Source organism: Camellia sinensis, chromosome 2, assembly GCF_055761805.1.
Source record: "Camellia sinensis isolate YWXY chromosome 2, ASM5576180v1, whole genome shotgun sequence".
In the NCBI taxonomy this organism is placed as follows: Eukaryota; Viridiplantae; Streptophyta; class Magnoliopsida; order Ericales; family Theaceae; genus Camellia; species Camellia sinensis.
The window spans coordinates 5,646,150-5,653,146 of NC_138962.1; positions in this window are offsets into that span (position 1 = coordinate 5,646,150).

Sequence of the window (6,997 nt, forward strand, 5' to 3'; positions counted from 1 at the left end):
CCCAGAGCTGAAGAAAAAGATTTTGCAGGAAGCTCATGGTTCTAAGTTTGCTGTCCATCCAGGGAACACCAAAATGTATCAAGATGTCAAGCAGACCTTCTGGTGGCCAAATATGAAGAGAGAAATAGCCGAATTCGTGTCCCAGTGTTTACATTGTCAGCAAGTGAAAGCAGAACATCAAAGACCAACAGGACTTCTTCAACCTTTGCCGATTCCTGAGTGGAAATGGGAACACATCTCCATGGATTTTGTGATTGGTTTGCCGAAAACACCGAAGGGTATGGATTCAATTTGGATTGTTGTGGATAGGTTAACTAAGTCAGCACACTTTCTACCCGTTAAGACTACCTTCAACGCCAATCAACTTGCCTTGCTATATGTGAACGAGATTGTCAGACTTCATGGAGTGCCGACGTCAATTGTTTCAGACCGAGATCCTAAATTTGTTTCTAGATTTTGGCAGAGTCTACAGAGGGCTTTTGGAGCCGAGCTGAGATTTAGTACAGCTTTTCACCCCCAGACAGATGGGCAGACAGAGAGGACAATTCAGACGCTTGAAGATATGTTTAGACTTTGTGTGTTGGACTTCCAAGGAAGTTGGGGAACACATTTGCCCTTAGTGGAATTCGCGTACAATAACAGTTATCAAGCCAGCATTGGCATGGCGCCGTATGAAGCCTTGTATGGAAGAAAATGTAGGTCGCCGATATGTTGGACCGAAGTCGGAGACAGAACTCTGCTTGGTCCCGAATTGATTCAAGTGACATCAGAAAAGATTAAACTTATCCAACAGAGGATTAGAACTGCCCAGAGCCGACAAAAGAGCTACGCCGACCAGAGAAGGAATGAGTTAGAGTTCGAAATTGGGAATCATGTATTCCTGAAGGTCTCACCAATGAAAGGAGTTTCCAGATTTGGAAAGAAAGGTAAGTTAGCACCTCGTTATATTGGGCCATTTGAAATTCTTGAGAGAATTAATTCCGTCGCCTACAGACTTGCTTTACCGCCGGATTTGAATCAAGTCCACAATGTGTTTCATGTTTCGATGTTGAGAAAATACATCCGAGATCCACTGCATGTAATCGATCATTCCGAGATCACAATTAATGAAGATTTGGGCTACGAGGAGAAGCCAATGAGGATTATTGACCGACAAGTGAGGCAATTGAGGAACAGATCGATACCAATGGTAAAGATCGAATGGAGGGAGCATTATGGCACAGAAGCCACATGGGAAAAGGAAGAGGATATGAGAGTCCGTTATCCGGAGTTGTTCTGGGAACAAGGTAATCTAAGTTTGGGGACCAAACTTCTTTAAGGGGGGTAGGATGTAACAACCCTCACCTTACTCTTGCCATACTTGCATACATTCTTGCATGGTCTTGCTTTATTATGTTAACTGGAAGGATTGGTTGCCTTGATTTGCTTAAAGTTGCTTGCATGATTTTGATCCTTGCTTAGTGTATGTGTGTGCGTAGCCGAGGTCATCTTGAGCTTAGTCCGCCTTTGACCCTTGTACTTAGAACTATCTTGAGATCTTGTTCAACCCCATCTTCACCTCAGGCATTCCTTGCCGAGATGCTTTGCACTTGAACCTAGTCCGCAGGCAGGTATGGCCTAGGCCGAGATGTGGCACACCCCGGCCAAAGTGTGGCACAGCTTAGTCAAGTGTCGTCCTCCCTAGCCGATGTCCTTGTTATCCTGTTGCTGGATCCTTGTTTTGAGCCGATGTCATCTTGTTGCCGATGTGTCTTACCCGAGCTTGCTGCATAAGCTTTGTCAGAGACTTGTCTTGTCCATCAATCACCTTTTTGGAGCTGAACCAACCCGATAATGCCACGTGTCCGAGCTGTTTGTTAAGGCAGCCGGCAGACCTTGAAACAAATCATTTCTTGTCTCAAATCTTTGTTTTAGAGAGAGAAGCTCTAGAGAGGAGGAAGAAGAGTTCTTGAGTGAGAGAGTGTCTTCCAAGCTTGATCTTTGTGGCTTGAACCGTTGGATCCAAGTTTTGAGGTTAGAATCTTGATCTCCTTTGGTTGTTCTTGCTGAATACCTAGCTGCATTGCATGATCGGATTTGTTTTGCATGTCATGCATCGTTTTGAAGTTGGTTTTGGAAAGAGAAAACGGTTTTCTATGTGTTCTTGAAAAAGGTCTCATCTTGATCGAAAAGTTTGGAACGAAAATCATGTTTTGTGTTTGTTCTTGCATGACTTTCTTTAATGGGTACCCAGGTCCATATATTTTGAACTCTTGGCATGAAAACTTAGATTTTTGTAACAAGTTGTGAGCTTGCATCCATCTTTCAAATGGTCATGTTCTTCTTTTTCTTCAAAGGAAAACCCAGGTTTTTCCTGACTTTGTATAACGGGACCTCGGCTTAGTCCTGAGCGGTACCCAGTGTGTTTTCGAGGAGCGGGAGCGGTGTTTAAGCTCCCAGCTTGTTCTGCTTTGCCTTTGACTTGGATCTGGCAAGAATGCCGAGATCATTTGCATGTATATTTAGAACTCGTTTTGAGGATGTGGTTTGCCGTGTGATTTGTAGGACCTTGATCTTTGCTTTGAGTCTACACCTGAAGAACTAGGTGAGTGGTATTTCTAATAAAGCTATGTTACACTTGCTTTGATAAATCTTGTTTTGTTTGTTTTGACGTGGTATTTGCTAAGCATGAATAAATGGCCTTGTTTGATTGTTAACCCCGGAAAGTCCCTTGTGCTGGAGGACTCTAAACTTTCGCAGTACTAAGTATAAAAGGATACGGTCCTTGTTAAATCGGGCTACGGGCCTAAGTAACACAAGTCCCTTGTGCTGGAGGACTCTAAACTTTCGCAGTACTAAGTATAAAGGGATACGGTCCTTGTTAAATCGGGCTACGGGCCTAAGTAACACAAGTCCCTTGTACTGGAGGACTCTAAACTTTCGCGGTACCAAGTGCACAAGTCTCTTGTATTGGAGGACTCTAAAATTTCGCAATACTTTTGACCAAACGATTACGGATCGTACAGCCTTATGATATTTGAATGATGAATACGGTTCATCCCTTGCTTCGCCGATGTTATGATACTTGAATGATGAATACGGTTCATCCCTTGTTTCGCCGATGTTTCGATATTTGAATGATGAATACGGTTCATCCCTTGTTTCGCCGATGTTTCGATATTTGAATGATGAATACGGTTCATCCCTTGCTTCGCCGATGTTATGATACTCGAATTGTTATGATACTTGAATGATGAATACGGTTCATCCCTTGTTTCGCCGATGTTTCGATATTTGAATGATGAATACGGTTCATCCCTTGCTTCGCCGATGTTATGATACTCGAATGGTTATGATACTTGAATGATGAATACGGTTCATCCCTTGTTTTGCCTATGTCAGTAAACATCTCTGGATACTTGTAATAATTGATTGATGAATACGGTTCATCCTCTGTCTTGTTAAAGTTTTGATGTGTTTCGTTTTGAAGGACTCCGGCTTTATTCATGCAAAACCTTTATTTTTAGTACCATTCACTGAGTTTTGTACTCACCCCTCTATATATATGTAGGTGATGAGCAGGACGGCGGCGACGCCTAGTTCGTTTTGGATGCTTGTTTTGGATTCGTGTATATGTCGGCCTTACTTTTGTATTTACGTCGGCGGTGCCCTGTTTTACATGTCGGCAAATCTTGAAAATCATGCTTCTTGACTTGTATTCGTTGTATCTTTTGTATAGGTCGGCTCGAGAAGCCTTTTGATCAAGATGTAACATGTATTTTATCTTGTCGTATTCAAGTTGTAAGTTAATTGGAAATGTTTGGCATTGCTTTTGATCTACGCACAGCTCTTATGGACCATTTGCAACTGATTTATTGCTTCCGCATTTGTGAGCCCCCTATATTCATACTCTGATTGTGTTAAGTTTTGAAAAGTTGGCCTTCGGTAATTACGGATTACTGGCCATCACGGCACCAAACTACTAGGGGCGGTTTGGGGTCGTGACAAAAACAAAAGCGAAAGTTTCATAAAATTAAAAATGGAAGTTCAATCCAGAAACCAGTATACCTTAATAATCTATTTGGAAATTAAATAAAAAAGGTAGTTGAATAGAAAAGAAACTTGAATAAAAAAAGAAGATGAATAGAAATAAAAATGGAAGTTGCAGAAAATTAAAATTGGAAGTTCATTCAAGAAACCAATATACCTTAACGATCTATTTGGAAATTAATTAAAAAAGAAGTTGAATAGAAAAATAAGTTGAATGAAAATGGAAGTCGAATAAAAATAAAAATGGAAGTTGCAGAAAATTAAAAATGGAAGTTCATTCAAGAAACCACTGTACCGTAACGATCTATTTGGAAATTAAATAAAAAAGGAAGTTTAATAGAAAAGTAAATTGAATAAAAATGGAAGTTGAATAAAAATAAAAATGAAAGTTGCATAAAATTAAAAATGAAAGTTCAATCCAGAAACCACTATACCTTAACGATCTATTCGGAAATTAAATAAAAAAGGAAGTTAAGTAGAAAAGAAACTGATGGAAAAAGGAAGTTAAATAAGAATAAAAATGGAAGTTGCAGAAAATTAAAAATGGAAGTTCATTCAAGAAACCACTATACCTTAACGATCTATTTGGAAATTAAATAAAAAATGAAGTTGAATAGAAAAATAACTATAATAAAAATGGAAGTCGAATAAAAATAAAAATGGAGGTTGCAGAAAATTAAAAATGGAAGTTCATTCATGAAACCACTATACCTTAACGATCTATTTGGAAATTAAATAAAAAAGGAAGTTCAATAGAAAAAAGTAAATTGAATAAAAATGGAAGTTGAATAAAAATAAAAATGAAAGTTGCTTAAAATTAAAAATGAAAGTTCAATCCAGAAATCACTATTCCTTAACGATCTATTTGGAAATTAAATAAAAAAGGAAGTTGAGTAGAAAAGAAACTGATTGAAAAAGGAGGTTAAATAAGAATAAAAATGGAAGTTGCAGAAAATTAAAAATGGTTGTTCATTCAAGAAACCACTATACCTTATCGTTCTATTTGGAAATGAAATAGAAAAAGAAGTTGAATAGAAAAATAACTTGAATAAAAATGGAAGTTACAGCAAATTAAAAATGGAAGTTCATTCAAGAAACCAATATACCTCAATGATCTATTTGGAAATTAAATAAAAAAGGAAGTTCTATAGAAAAGTAAATTGAATAAAAATGGAAGTTGCAGAAAATTAAAAATGGAAGTTCAATCCAGAAACCACTATACCTTAACGATCTATTTGGAAATTACACAAAAAAGAAACTTGAGTAGAAAAGAAACTTGAATAAAAAAGGAAGTTAAATAAAAATAAAAATGGAAGTTGCAGAAAATTAAAAATGGAGGTTCATTCAAGAAACAACTATACCTTAACGATCTATTTGGAAGTTAAATAAAAAAGGAAGTTGAATAGAAAAATAACTTGAATAAAAATGGAAGCTGAATAAAAATAAAAATGGAAGTTCCATAAAATTAAAAATGGAAGTTCATTAAAGAAACCACTATACCTTAACGATCTATTTGGAAATTAAATAAAAAATGAAGATTAATAGAAAAGTAAATTGATTAAAAATGGAGGTTGAATAAAAATAAAAGTGAAAGTTTCATAAAATTAAAAATGGGAGTTCAATCCAGAAACCAGTATACCTTAACGATCTATTTGGAAATTAAATAAAAAAATGAAGTTGAATAGAAAATAAACTTGAATAAAAATAGAAGTAGAATAGAAATAAAAATGGAAGTTGCAAAAAATTAAAATTGGAAGTTCATTCAAGAAACCACTATACCTTAACGATCTATATAGCGATCCCAGGTTTACCCTTGTTATACAGTGATCCGGACATGTGTCCGTGGATGTTGGTAGTTGTTTATTATCTTGTTTACATCCTTTCTTATTTAGTATTTGAGTTTTGGGATGTGTTGGGCAGGTTTGTTACAGGTTGGTTGAGTGTAGAAACCAAAACTAGTTGCCCAGATTTTGACCTGTCCGCTCGAGCGGGGGTTTTGGCGCTCGAGCGGGAATTTCACCCATCCAGTATTTCCTGTGCAGTGTTGGACGCTCGAGCGTGGAGTTGGCCGCTCGAGCGGGGTTGTGTGAGTGTCGCTCGAGCGGGGAGTTGGAAGCTCGAGCGGAGACCTGGTTCTGTAAAAGTTCTGGGAGTGTGCATCCGTCGCTCGAGCGGGAGAGTTGACGCTCGAGCGGGAGTCTGTGAGTGACGCTCGAGCGGGGTGTTCGACGCTCGAGCGGGTCGACTGGGTTTAAGTTTCGTGTTTTGACTTTTCAAATCACTTTTTCACTTTCTCTTCTCTCTCCTACTTTTCCAAAAACACCATTGTTGAGCCTCTCACTCTAGAACTCTACCTTCCCTCTAGGTTTTGATCTAGTAGGAGTGATTTGCTCATCTTTGGCCTTTACAAAAAAAGTTGTTGATCATCGAGGGCTACATTTTAATCTGAAAATTTCGAGTTTTGGAGCACGTTGGGTTTTGTCATCTTCTCCTTTGAGGCTCCGAATTTGATGTAGGGATATCCTACTCCTCTCTATGGATTTTGTCTTTAAATTTTGATATTTTGAGATGTTGGGGTTGGTTTGGTAATTTTGTGAAAGTTTGGGGCTCTTGTGTTATTTTTACAAAAGTTGGGGTTTTATTTATAATAAACCTAGATGCATGTTTGGCATAGAGAAGTGAAGTAAATGTTGAATCATTGATGAAAATGGGACCTAAGTGTTGAAATGGTAATTATGGAAAATGACCTAATTACATCGTTTGATTAATTGGGATAATTAATTGTGAGAAATGAGGAAATGAAGTGGAAATGTAGAGATTGGGAAAGCATGGGGTTAAAGGGTGTAGTTGAATTATTTATCACTCACCGAAATGAAATGTTGATTAAATATCCATTTGTGCATTTATTTTCTGTTTAGAAATAACTGCTTTGGGCTATCGGTGGAGGATAGTCGTGATTGTTGTAGAC